At 38.2% G+C, this 15,014-nt stretch overlaps 1 protein-coding gene and 1 long non-coding RNA gene across 2 annotated transcripts in view; one reads left to right on the top strand and one right to left on the bottom strand.

Annotated features, from left to right (window-relative positions):
- The window catches only part of LOC124175558, a 17,877-nt gene continuing 2,863 nt past the window's right edge, over positions 1 to 15,014 (bottom strand). The window contains exons 2-3 of the long non-coding RNA XR_006869196.1: positions 10,703 to 10,711; positions 1 to 13 (exon numbers count right to left, since the gene is read on the bottom strand). This is a non-coding gene — a long non-coding RNA (uncharacterized LOC124175558). The remainder of the gene's footprint in view (positions 14 to 10,702; positions 10,712 to 15,014) is intronic.
- The window catches only part of LOC124175556, a 9,677-nt gene continuing 8,059 nt past the window's right edge, over positions 13,397 to 15,014 (top strand). The window contains exon 1 of the mRNA XM_046555942.1: positions 13,397 to 13,640. The gene's annotated coding sequence lies outside the window, so the exon portion shown is untranslated. The remainder of the gene's footprint in view (positions 13,641 to 15,014) is intronic.

Below are 15,014 nucleotides of genomic sequence, written 5' to 3' on the forward strand. Positions count from 1 at the left end.
AGACGTGTGATCTCTCTAATTATTGTACATTACATTACGATCTATATATCTATACATATATAATATTACCTATTCTATATAGTGAAAGATACGATTGCATAAGTACATGTATATATAATACACATATATCTATATGGATGTGTGTGTGTGTGTATATATATATATATGTATGTATGTATACGTATGTACACGAATAGAAATACATATATGTATACCTATATATTTATGTATATAAATATATTATTATACATATAAACATTAATATTATTGTAATTATATTATAGGCATTCTATTTAGTCTTTATAAATTCAGGAAGAGATGTGGGGATGGAAGAGAAAAAAAAAATTGTGCGGCCATATTTGTTGTGGCCTGTTCGTAGTGCCTCGGAATTGCTGCTCGTGGCAGTAATTTGAACGTATTTTAGAAAGGTATATTGTTAATATTGAATACGCAATTATCGATATTCTGATACAGTACTAAATCGTGTCATATAACATTGTCACGCTAAACGACTTATTAAATTATTTAAAAAAAACTATTAATTCCTACACGTAACGTCGGCATATACATACGTGCATAGATACATCATTCACACATACACATATGCATGCATACACGAATTTTACATTTTTTCATGCATGCTAATTGCGCGGAACGATCTGCTACCCGGAGAAAAATTAAGTTTTCGATTTTTACGGTCCGGGACTATGTTATATGTATAATAGCTTGCCGGTACATTTCGAGCTAATTTTTTCGCGGACCTTTCAATCTAATATATATATATATATATATATATTCACAAATCGATCATTTTCGTGCCATTCTATTACGAAAGTAAGCAGACTAGGGATGCTCCGACACTCGCGAAATGAAACATCATTTACGAAGAACCAAAAAGATGCAAAAAAATCTTATGCGTACCAGGGTTTATCGTTATTCTTTTGTCTGCTCCTACATTCATATTATAATTCTTTTATTCCTTGCCTGCTGCAGCATTATTTAACGTATTATGTATATTTTAACGGAATTTATAATTGCCGCGCAGTTGCAATTCACGTGTACGACTTACGTACACACATACATAAATTCATACACGTGTTCCTAAATTAGTTGGTAGTTAAAATACTTTCACGGACCGTGCGCGAGATCAGACTCAGATTCAAACTCAAACTTTGCCAGCGCGCACCTACTACTCCTGAATTAGCCATGAACAAAAAACAACGTCATGGTTGTTAAGATTCTTATTGCGGGCTGTATAAAAATTTTTACTGTCGTACACACAAAGAAAAAGAGAGGGGCACAGTGCCCTGCCTTCAACACGTACATATATATACATAGCGTGTCTTGGAAATTGAAATACGTGAAGGAAAAAAACAAAAAAAAAAACCTGAATAAGAAAAAAATGTAACGGTTTATCCAACTCTTTTATGTAATATAATAGGTATCTAGTTATCTACGTGTTCATGGCTTTTTCGATTTTTTTTTTTCCATTTTTGCCTATCCTTTTTTCTTCATATACATACATACATTACATACGTACATATGTGTGTATATATATATATATATATGTATACATATATATTCGCTGTCGTATCGAACCAGATACCGCAACAACACAAAGTTTTACATGGTGCAATGTCCAGAATTAAATTTTTTGTACTTTTTTCGGTAACGCATTATCCGGTAATAAATGTTGCGAGTATTTTCAATCATCTCTTTAAATCGCCTCTGCGGATTTTTGAAGATGCGTGTAACATAAATTTGACCAGTTACATATTTAGAAAAAAAAAAAAAAAAATCGAGACAGACGAATGAGAAATTCACTCTCACGCATCACACTCTTACACATATCGTACCATTTGTTTCTTGTTTCGATTTTTTGAAAGTCTTTCCTTTTCGCATTTCCCAGTCGGAAATTCTAAGGTGCAATGAAACGCTTTGAACATCATCAAGCTTGCGATTAGTTGTTTTTCGACCCGCAGGTATTGAACTTTAGTCTCAGAACACTATTTTACAGTCGTCTAGTTTTCGGCAAGGTTTAAAAAACCATTCGTACATTATACCCAATTAATCACACGTACACCAATTCTGTTTCATATTATATCAATACGTTCGTCAAATTTTGTAAGATTCATCTATTTATACACGATGTGGTACCGGTGATTTTCTTGAAACAATATTTGAAAGAAAAAATTCATTCACATTTTTATTACCATTTTCAATTTTCTTCCTTTACATTCTTTTTCATGAGATAATAAAATATTGAAATGGCGCAGCTCCAAGTGAAAAGAATCGAAATTGAGAAAGGCGTTTACGTATGCATACAAATATACTATATTATTATAGATTTTTCATAATGATAACAATAATGATAATAGTGATAATAATAACGAATAATAATAACAACAATAATAATAATGATAATAATAACAATAATAATCAATGGTATGCAATTAAAACTTGGACGAATCTTTTCCCAACTGTTTATTTATTATTCGCCTGAATTTTTCTTCAACGCTGACTTTCACATTACGTATATGGTATTTACCTGTGGGTATATGAGTTCATGAAACTGGTTTTGAATTGTTTTCGCACAAACAATGCGTAAATATGTTGTATCTTCCTCTTGCATTGTATTAACGTATTCGTGTCTACGGAAAAAAAAATATTTACATATTTATCGTACGTATAGATGGGACTTCCCATTTCAATTGGGCTAACGTTTAATTCTGACCGCTTCTCCGATATGATCCCTGTTTTATTCCATATCACTGTTCCAACTATATGATGCACTCACATTTTAGCGTATCATCTTCTGAACCCGTTTTGAGCTATAAAAAAAAAACCACCGATTGTAAATTTTTTCAAGAAAATATCGAAATCAGAGCGTTATATAAAAATGTGACCAATTTAGAAAAAATCTGTTTAGTTAACGGAGTAATCATGAATGGAGGAATTGTTATTTGATGGTGTTTTTGAAAGTAATCGATCGAAAATATTGATCCATTTTAACAGTGGTATTAATTTTTTCGGCAATGATTCCTTTTACTTGCTGAAACTCAATTTTTTGCTTACCGATTCTTCCTAAAAATACTATTTATTAGCTATACACTTATACAATTCAAGTACATCGAAGAAATCTTACATATTGTCTTGCTGTCCAATAGTAATGGGAATCCAAAAAAAATAAAAATTATTTTGAATTCGTTCAAATGACCAGACGACTGGTATCAATCACACTTTTGTAAATATCAAATTATTCGCGAACACAGTCTGGACAAAAATGTGGATGCGTTTTAGAGTTTGGCCAATGATATGTAAAAAGCATGTATTAAGACGGATGATGGTCGAGTTGGTATGGAATGACCAGTGTATATCGTTAAAACATTTCCTAATTCGGTGAAAAAACGGGAGATTCATGAAAATTGTAAGAACGTGACGTTTCTTTGTAATCTTGTGCTTAATGTTCAATTTTTTATGCGTCAAAATTCTTTTTCTTCGTGAAATTCCGTTCATCCTGCCACTGAACTCGTACTTTATATATGGTGTGCTATGATTCGAAAAGATTATTGATTGTTTTTTACTTAGTTTATTGTTTATTTTGCATTTTTCATTCCGTTATCCGGTGATGATTACGTACCTTTATCATAAAAACTCTACAAAATTATTAAGAAAATATAATTAGGCAATTTGTAGATACATTTAAAAATATTCTTGTTTTATTCCTTCGAACAATTATGTATAATTCTATATATTATATACATACGTATCATTACTATTATTATTATTACAGAGTTTTTAGAAGTATTTTGCATACAGTGCAGCAGTTAAGTTTATGTTGAATATTTTTTTTATGCCCACCCTCTCCCTTTTCCCCTATTTTTTTTTTTCTTTTTATCATCATTTGTGTCTATCATTTGATGTCGAACATTTTGAATAATACACTTTCAATTATACACATTTATTGAACATTGATGTTGATTACGACACATACGTTATAAGCTCGCAGTCACAAAATCAGTTATGTGATATTCGTCGGTAACACATTCAGTTGTTAATAAGATTTCTTATAATTTCGAATACATGGATTATGTGCATGAAAGCTATAAAAAAATGTACAAAAAGGAAGTCTATTCAAATGAAAAGGATATCTATCGTTCCCCGTAAATCCTTCGTCCGTGGCAGTTATCATACTTTTGTTTTTCGAATTGTCTTAAAACTATAGTCGATAACAAATACACTAACCAGACTACTACCAATGATTTTTATTAAAATTCATTATTATTATTGTTATTATTATTACTATTATTGTCATAACTAATTGAAAAAATTTGCTCTCTTCGACATTACTTATACATTTGAGCCGCAGCTTTAGTCCGCAATAAAATCGACCGATATCGGAATACCAAATTTTCGCGAATGAGTATCCCCAAATTCCGGGTATTTTCTTTTATTATTCTGAACGCGTTTAGCCAACGGCATATTTACTGACACGCGCTTAAATAATATTAAATCCTTGAAAGATTTGAAATTATTCAAAGTAATGTACGTTGCATTGGTACGGAATTGTTTCGAAGAAAGAGAAATGATTTGATGATCATGATACAAATCTTGCTTATATCCAATCGAAATTACATATCTGGTGGCAAGGCAAAAAGACCACGGTGTTAATTGCTGCGTTACACGTTTAGGTCAGTTTGTATATTAATTATGATAAACGAAAGAAAGGAAATGAATACAAACAAAAAAAAAAAAATAGAACGTATGTAAACGACAAAGGAAAAAATGAACCCGTTTACAGGGACTTAGTACTTCCTGTCAAATTGTTGCCTTACATATTACTATTATTATTACTATTATTATGATTATTATTATTATCATTACTATTATTATTATTACTATTACTATTTAGTTGGTTGTGCTTTTCTTTTTCATATAATGATCGAGTACAGTTGATTACAGAAATACTTATACATACATATATAATTTGTGTGTATATATATATATATATATATAAATAATATTCATCGGCGTTCTTCTTCCCTCGCCAAATAAATGCTCAAGCTACATTAGGTTAAGTTTATATACTATAACGTGTAAATTATTTTCTCTCGCAAGACTCAAAGCCAGGTTCATATATAAACACATACATGCATATATATGTACATATGCGTATACATATACATAGATACATATGTGTATACAATGTACGTATATATGTATATGTATTAAACAAAGAAAAACCTGACAATGCGTTGAGGAAGAATGCCGATTTCCGATTTTTTTTTTTGTTTTTTTTTTTTTTTTTTTGTTATATATATATATCTTTCTGAGTTTTAAGTTGATATATATGGCTTCCCTTTTTTATTTAAAAAAAATGTATACGAAGATATCATGTATAGGTTATATATATATATAGGTATGTATATACATACATATATATGTATGTATATATCGTCCAATCCGTACTTATAGATAAAAAAAAAAAAAAAAAAAAAAAAAAAATCCAAGATCTCGGTTCAAAATTTAGCTTTAAAAGATGAAAAAAAAAAAAATTTATGGAAGAAGGACAAACTAAAAAAAAAAAATTCAGTTATAAATAGATAAAAATTAATAGAGTAATTAAATAAATTCACTCGACGCTGTGCGCATTATCGTACGAACGTGCAATATAATGTACATGTGACACTGTCGTTTACAATGAGAAGGAATAAATTTTGATGGGTGCCAAGCACCAATTACTATATAAAATTAGGCAGCAACGAGTGACTGAGTAATAACAGTAGTCAGGTAGTAGTAGTAGTCTCATACTTTATCGGACAATTTCGCAACAACGTCAAATACGGCAAAGATAACAGCAGCAAATCATGCCCCCCTCTCCCTCCGGTAAATCAATGATTAGGTGTGATCGGAGAGTGATTATTTTCCGGCGGTACATTTACAAATTCTTGTTGTTCAAACCTCGGACCAGGTACATACATATAATATCACGCACGATGCAGCTCCGGGTACAGCCAATTTATTTGATAAAAAATTCTAAGCAGGTTGGATTTTTGAGAGTTTTGATGGATTCTTTTTTTTTCCCACTTTTTGACTGTTTTTCTTTTCTTTTTTATCCCTTACTCCGTGTTCGTCATTCGTAATCTGCATCGGGGTGAGACGATTAACGAATGAATAAAAATTACGTTATCACCGGTTTATTGTTTTCTGTTTACTGTTGACTCTTTATACACATTATACGTCATGTGTTTGTTTCGTTATTCAAAAAATTGAAGTCGAATGTGATTGAAAGTCAAGTTGCAAACAAAAAGGAGACTGAGAGAGATAGAGAGAGAGAGAGAGAGAGAGAGAGAGAGAGAGAGAGAGAGAGAGAGAGAGAGAAGAAATTTCAACAAAAAGTAATAATAATTCCCATTGCAGTTTCGAATTATACCTACATACATACTATACATATATTCATGGTAATATACTCAGTCTCTACTAGCTTTTATGTTATACTAGATGCAAGTTATGGCGGAACCAGGTTCCTATAGTTATTTAGGGAGTGGGGAGAGTGAAAGATTTTTCGTCTCATATGTTTTGTGACTGACGAGTATCTCAGCCGTGAGTGTTCACGTCGTGGTAGGATCGCCCGTCTCCCAAAGATCACCAGGATATTGTTATACCTTCCTAATTTTAATAATATATTATCGCTACGCACGAATCGCTCCACGACGTGAATTCCCGCTTGTGGTCTGAGGGTGTTCTGTTTTCATTTTCACTTTTTTATATAAATAAAAATTACAACAAAAAAAAAATATATATATATATATAAAAACAAAGATATATACAAAAATTTTCATTTAATTTCTTTTTTATTTCCACAATTTTAAGTTTGCCTTTCTTTTTGTTTCAGATGTACAGATAATATCAATGTATTATAAATGCATACTAGAATAATTTCTCGCATCATACATGCCATGTATGTATATGTATATACGTTAGACCTATTTCACACTATACAGTATGGTTAATTATATATTGTTTTGCAAAACGTGTTCGTTCTCCAGCTTCGAGATATATTAATGAAAATTTTTATACTTTTCGAGCTGTTCATTCTCAAAACTAACTGCAGGCTGCTGCGCTCGATGCGGTTAGCAAGTCAATGGAAAATATACGTAGTACGATAGCGATAAAAAGTGCCGGGATATGAAACAGGTTTCAGCTTATAGACAGACGCGTTTTAAAGCTTTATGAAACACTATGTGTAAATGAAGCATTCGTTGAACAGATATTTTGAACCTCAACATCCTCAATGATCATCGATATAAATATATGATGATTCTCGCGGTCGTTCTGAAACATGCAATAACATATATTATACCGTGCTCGAAAGGGATGACAATATGTACAGTGCGTATAAAAATGCGTCACAAACACCTCTCGACCGTAAATATAATAAAAGTAATTAAACGAAAAGGGGAGACACGCCGGTTGCAATTACCGAAAGTAACGCGGATAGACGTATGTATCGGTCGCGGTGTCGAAAAATGAAGTAGAGAAGTGATAAAATCAAAGGACGAGGTTCAGCTCGGTCTCTCACAGCTGCCGCCGCTTTATCCTGACAACATATAAATCCAGTCAGACCGGTTGGGCCAGGCGTTAGATTTTCGAGCGATCGCACTTTCGGCTTCTCAATAATTGTATCCTTGGAACGCGACCAGACGACGCGAGTCGCGCCGCAACGTCGACGAGATCAGAGATACTCGCGCGCACCTACAAAGATAATAATTAACATCAAACCATCTACTTTGGTTGTTGCCAAATTGCCAATACGCTTCCGCGTTATGTCTACACAGGTTCACCTGCGTACGCGCATACACTCTACGTACGTGCATCGCGCGTAGAGACACGGCCGAGTGATGCAACTACGCCGTGTGTGGTTCTATGAATATGTATATGCATGTGCACAGAAAAATTTGTGCTCCGTTCGTTCGACGGTTCGATTCGCCACTAAGTGTGTAGCTGCTGCGCTCGCCGACGATCCTGATGCCGATGTTGTTGCTGCTGCTGCTGATGCTGCTGTGCTGCTGCTATCCATGCGTAGACACGGGGGGCACGATACCGGGAAGCCAATGCCCCAACCAAGGTTTCGAACCAGTTAAACTTTTCCTCCTGGAGCCGGGCTGCCCGGCCTGCCGACCAACCGACCGACCGACCGACGGCCCGGCTTCTAGACGCCAATTATTAACTTATTTACGAATCTGGCGGGATTGGGAGCCCGAGGAATTTTATAGATCGCCGTTCGGTCAACGCCGGTAATTAATCGTCAAATCCGCCGCATTATCCGACTTTCAAACCGGCCGTAAGAAAATAACCTAATATCTATCGAAGGCCTTACGGACTTACGTGATCTCGGATAGAATAAAATTAACCTAGCCGCAATTAGCCCTGTTTGGTTCCCGCAAATGAGTCAATTCATTTGCAAATGTTATTCATTTGATAAACGAATCAATGGAGGACCTACAGTTTCGGATTCAGACGGATTGGGGGATATTCTGAAATCGAACAGGCTCGAAATTTGACCGCGCAGACCGAGCCAACCGTCGCTGTTGCCAACCGGTCGTTTTAGTACCGCGAACACACCGCTAGACGTCGCATAAACAATTCGAGAAGTAGACCTCAAATTGCGTTGCAATTCTCTCGCAGAAAAAAACCATTTCGATAACCATGTCCGTACTAGTCGGCGCTCGTTGTCAGCTCAGTTTTGAAGACGGGAATTCGGACATTAAAATCGATGTTTCTTTAGAATTAATGAAAAAATGTACGAAAATGTTGATTCATCATTATTTCACACTTACGTTTTACCATCGAAATTGATGCACGCAAACATGAAACAAGTGACTTATAAAGGTTTCTTTATACGTGAAGTAAAATTTGTTTTCACTTTCGAACGATGTTCCATCGGGATGTTATAGGGATTATTTTTTTTACCTAATAATAGCAATAAAATTTATCTTTACCAAAACTGACATTTATTACTCTCAGTGAATAGGTGAGCTACGAAATTTATACGCCCAGGTATAATTTTCAGCTTTGCTTCATCCGCTATATGGAAGTTGCTCAGCCTGGTTAACTTTTAACGTTGAATTCATTTTTGCATCAGCGTATAATTTATTTTGTATTTATAGTTTAAACGCCCTGAGTCTCTCGCAGCTCAGCAGCAGGACCCGATCGACCAGTCCAGTGGCAAATACGTAGAATCAGTCTGCTTCTTGCGGTTGTAATATTATATGCCATCTCGCAAGTTCGTTGACAGCGCAGTGGTACGCATACGTATAATTATCATATGCATGGGTCAATGTAGGAGGTATTCCTAGTGGACGTAACGCGATTCCGGAGGCCCCAATAGTCCGAATGATATAAAGCTGAAATATATAACTCTAAAAATGAATGTCAAATGATTATATTTTGTACCAAGATCTTGCGATCGCTACATCGGTTTACATCAATCGGCAGACTTACGCTGTATGCGTAATATTGTAGGTATTAAATTAGTGCTCGCTTGATTCACGCGTCTTTTTTCATTCCAATTAATTTATACAGATTTCAACTTGTATCCAAACAAACGAAACGTAGATCATACATGCGTATAATTTTTCTAACGCTGACCATCTGGAATACGAATGATGGAAACACTGACGAGTGCATACGGCTAAGCCAAATCTTTGTTCACAAAATAACATGGCGATAGATTGACTGGTAATAATGTAGAGTAATTGCACATATATGCTTATCCGTCGATACGGAGTCCGGATACTCGCATACTGCAGTCGATACTCCGAATCATGTCAGATCAGAGAAAGTAAGAGAAAGGTTGGAAGGTTTCAATATTTCAGACGGTGCATTGACGATTTGTGTACATCGGAAGGATTCGTCGGCAAAAATAAAGTCAAGTTCGGAATGCGAAAATGCAGACAACCGAACCTTTGAGAGACAGGGGCTTTCAACGTCATGTTTAAGATCGGGTTCACGGCTTAAAGTTTAAACATAACGTCGTTATTCGATCGAGAATTTTGAGGCACAAGGGAGAAAATATAACTCTTGGTCTCGAGCCATGTTTTCTCAAGTTCTGAGCCATACACGACTTGTTCGCACGAGATAAATAACGATAAACAGATTGCCGATACGAGTTAAATATCTGAAAACTAGCATGCGAAGGCGTGATTCAAGTTCGGCTGTGAGGACCAGCTCCAAAAAATCAGCCAGGTCGAAATAAATCGGGCACAAGCAAAACAGATTCGAACCTTTCGGGGAACGTGTTATAAATGAAAGCTAATATCGTATGCGCGAGATGAAATTCGGGATGACCGTGAAAAATTGAAAGAATAATTAACCGAGCATCCTGCTTGCAGTGTGATGATAATGATGATGACGGTGCTGGGAGGAATTGACGCGGACGTGAGGACGGGTTCCGAGAAGATGAAAAGAAGGTGAAAACAAACATGTAAAGACGAAATCGGAGATCGTAATTCTATAATATAACGTACAGCATATCTACAGTCGCCATGGCAAGCCAGCAGGCGCGTAACCCATAGCAAAAGAGGTATAAGTACGTGGCCGAGCAGGCTATTATAGTCACAAACTGACAGTCATAACTTTTTCGGTTGGCGTCTAGAGCAGCGCCAGAAGCATTCGAACGGCGCGAGAAATGATGGATCACGCCGATCTCCTAGAGGCGAGAGAGAGAGAAAGAGAAAAAAAACAGGAGGCGGATGGGGGAAGGTGAGGAGGGAGTCGGGAGGATGTGAGGAAGAGGGGGAGCGGGCCCGAGAAGATGAAGAATGTTATACAGAACTCGGAGAAGGGGGATGAGAAGGAGAAGGAGGAGGAGGTGGAGGAGGAAGACCTTGTGAAGTTGCGGCTGCACCGGAGCCAGCCAGCCAGCATCGGCCTCGGGATCGGCATCGAGACTCCTTAGCGGTTGCGGCGGCGGCGGCGGCGAACGGTTCCGTGGAATGGTAGTAGCTAGGACGAAGTAGGTATACGACGGTATCTGGGGACGAAGAGAGACGCAGGAACGGACTACAGAGCAAACGAAAGAGGGAACGAACGGGCGAAGGAGCGAACGTACCGAACGGCAGCAAAAGAGGGGAACCAAGAGGACGCGGCTGGACGGGAAGGGAGAGGGGGAGGAGCGCCCTTGACTTGAACTTGCGGTTGGCGGGGGAGTGGGAATGTGTGGCCTTGAGCCGCCCTGTCTCGTTGTTACAGCGTTTCTCAATCAGGCACCTTGCCACTTGATCTTCCTTCTTCGCCCGATCCTCGCCGAGATAATAATACGGACACGTATGATGTATCTGTGTAGAACGTGCACTACCTGTAAATAGAAAAGGAACGAACGAAAGACGGGATAGACAGAGGGGAACTTGTATTACGCTGTCGTCGATAATGGGACGCGACTCGGGATACGCAATTAACGAATATCAAAAACATTTAACTTCCGGCGATGCGGTTAAATTTTCAAGGATCAAGGACGCGCGAAAGTAGAAACGATCTGCGAACTGCTTGTGCGCATGTATTTCTAATCGGTTATAACGTGACGAGGGGAGAAAAGGGAGAGAGAAGACAATTTGAAAGTAAATAAAATACTAGTACTAGTACTAATTTCAGGCGATTTCCGACTCGTGGACACCTCGTTTTATCAGAAAAGGTACGAGACGTTGGTACGTTGGCCGCGGGTATAGGAATGATTGTAATTAATTTCCGTCCGAGGTAATTGAGGGGTATAACGTAGACGATTGTACTGCACTTGTCAACGACTCGATATCCGTGTTTTTTGCTTGATATAGTCATGTACGTACATTTGTAGTGGAAACTTATTTACAAGCCGCATTTATCACGTTTTCTTATACTCTTACCTCCCGCCGTCCGTTGTACCTTATATGCCTCTCCCCGTTCTACTACCTACTGAACAGGTATACATCATACACCGGTGAACCACGTATATCGATCAACCGATTCTTTACCCACGGTCAAAACACGTCCGCCGATTAAGAGTTTCGAAAGTTACATCGACGATTGTTTGTCGAACGAGTAACATATGCTCCTAAAATGCCGCCGTGTAATTATTAATGAACGTATGACCGATTGTAATACGTAATTTGTACAACATGTTTATTGTTTAGAATCGATACTCGGAAAATTCTTTCCATGATAAAAAAAAAAAAAAAAAAAAAAAAAACAGCCGTAGAGAAAAAGAAAATGCAAAATATGGTCGAGCAACAGTCGTTCAACTGAAATCGGTTAATTTTTTTAAATTACTACTTCGATTTTTTCTTCATATAAGTATGGGTTAGAAATCCCATAATGCAGATAAATTTGAATAAACAGGTGCCGGCGTGCTCTCAGAATCCTCAAACTGTTTATTCTCGTGGGAAAGCAGTATACTGCTCTTCATTCTAGCTTTTATTTATAGATACTTTGGGAGGCATTCGTTCGGACGCAGCCGCGGTAGGTTGCCCGGTACAACCATTGGTAGTTTCCACTTATCCCCTAATACAATTGGTTTATCCCCAAAAGAACAGGTCTAACGCCCCTGCAGGTGGCCGCATAAACAAAGTCGCCTATTTACGCCAGTTTTATTAACGTGACCAGTAGTATCAATGAAACTCATTGTAGTTAGCAGCGTCTCAGCATTCTCCGTGAACTGCTGCCGAAGCATCTGATATTTTATCCAAATAGGCTCTGACTCATTCCTGGGTGCGACCGAAATGCAAAGAAACATCGCGATTTCGGCACCAAACGTACACAATTCGCGGAAAATACTTCGAGTTTACTACAACGTACGAAAGCAAAGATTGCTCGATTCTTCGCTCGAAATTTTATCGATAAACGGTGAACGATGCGGATGTGAACAAATTATTCCGCCATCAAGTATCAAAGAGGGAGGTCGAAAAAAAAAAAAAATGATAAAAAACCGTCAAGCTACTCTACGTTACAATCAATTCTAACGTCGATAATGCGAAACAGAACAGAGGATCTTGCGTTTCTACGAAACGAACAAAACACTCGGTTCCCCCGCATATACGTATATGCGTATGCGCATGCAATAGACCAAACACACGAGCGGTACCCATAAAATTAAGAAGTTGAGAACGCGACGCGTCGCGACGATCAAGAAAGCTCGGGACCGGCGGGATGACGAGTCGTCGAGGAAGGGACGGCTGAGATGGCGGGGGGGGGGAGGGGCAGGAGGAGGGGGACTCGACGGCAAGATTTGGGGCGGGGCGGGGAGGTTAGGGAGAGCGCGCGAAGAGGGAGCGGAGGGGAAGGGGGGAGGGAGGACCGACGGGGCAGGGAAGAGAAGAGTAGCGAGGAGAAGGGAGGGGAAGGGTGGTGATGGTCTTCGGTCCGCGCACTGACGCAGCACGCCCGAATCCCTTTTATATTTTATTTGCCCCTGAAACAACCGTCCAACAGTTGATCTTGCAGTGAAATAAAAGATCGGAGGCAAGGAAAAAGAGCAACTTGGGTCGCGGAACTTGTGCACGGAGCGGCACGTGGCCTACTACTCTACTCATCGTACTGCAACCCGAGCGACGGAGAGGGAGTGTTACTCTTGTTCACGCGGTACTTCCCGATCGTGTGTTGATATATAGGTATATGTATTACACACTTTGTTTTCCTCTCTTTCATACCTACTTTCAGACTGTAGCGGTACACGCATTCGCTACTTTGCACACTCCCGAAAAAACCTACCACGTGATTATAATTTCACCGTTCTTCGCTATTTTTTGCACGATCTTAGCTCGCAGTGCATTCTTTCTCGGTATCTACATCACCCTTTATCTCGTTGATCGCTCGGCGATAATCGTATAGCTAGACCGACGTACCTGGACGAGTTAACGACTTAAAACCTAACCCCGGGATAATTCTAACTCGGCAAACATCCCTTCCCCTTTCAGTGTGCGGTAAGAGTCCTTCCGATAAAACGATTTTTCGATACCGCACGTCTTGAAGAGTTTCGTTATCGATCTCGCCTAGTTTATATAGATTCTTACGCGCTTAGGAAGAAGAACAAACGTTCGCGCGTAATGAAAAGCCTGTAATTTACTTTCGCTGAGGTTCGTTTTGCGCGGCAGATCCGCTCGGCAAAGGAGCCGAAAGATGCATGGTGTATAAGCGTATGCTAAACGAAAGACTACGCCAATGATACCGAGCTCACCGACCTTCGAATCGGCCAGGCCGTTTTTGTGCTCTGACGCTGCAGGGCAGAGCGGACAAACCGGGGGGGGGGGGAGCTAATGCAGTCCTCGCTGCCGGTTCGTCGCACAAGGAGAATATTTTATTCTATAAACTCAAAATCGCCGGCTTACGCGTTATATGTCCGTCTGTCCCGATCGCGTATACGGAGAATCCCATTTATATACCTGTAATACATACTCTTCTAATCGAAAGACACAAGTCAGGATGAAACAACATTGCTGAGGAACGCGTCATAGACGTTTTTGCCACATTTGTAAATCGACGTATCGGAAATTAAACTTGGAAATTAAAAAAAAAATAACAATAATAATAATAATGAATAAAAGTACACATTCGCTTTTAAAGATTAATATCTGCAGGCGTAGAGAAAAACTACCGCGCACTTATTGATTACGTATTGAAAAGAAAATATGCCCTGCAAAGTATTGTCCCGATCATCCCACATGAAATATAGTATGTTATACCTACCTAATGCGAAAACACACACTCCGCATATGTGTATACCTATCTACCTGCGTATCTACTACATGTCTTTTGTTTAAGGAATATGTATGCACACACGTGCACACACATGTATGTATGCATGTGTCATCACAGGCTGTCGAGCAATGGGGAAACCGTAGAGTGGGGGAATGGTTTGGTAATTTAGGAATGTTTAGATTTGTATAATGCGAAGAAAGATATTTTATTTGAGTAGTCTGAGAAAAAGGGAAGACAATCATATTTAGCAAATTTTGATACCTTCCGTTTTATACATTACGCATAAA

This window comes from Neodiprion fabricii, chromosome 2 (genome assembly GCF_021155785.1).
Source record: "Neodiprion fabricii isolate iyNeoFabr1 chromosome 2, iyNeoFabr1.1, whole genome shotgun sequence".
Taxonomy (NCBI): domain Eukaryota; kingdom Metazoa; phylum Arthropoda; class Insecta; order Hymenoptera; family Diprionidae; genus Neodiprion; species Neodiprion fabricii.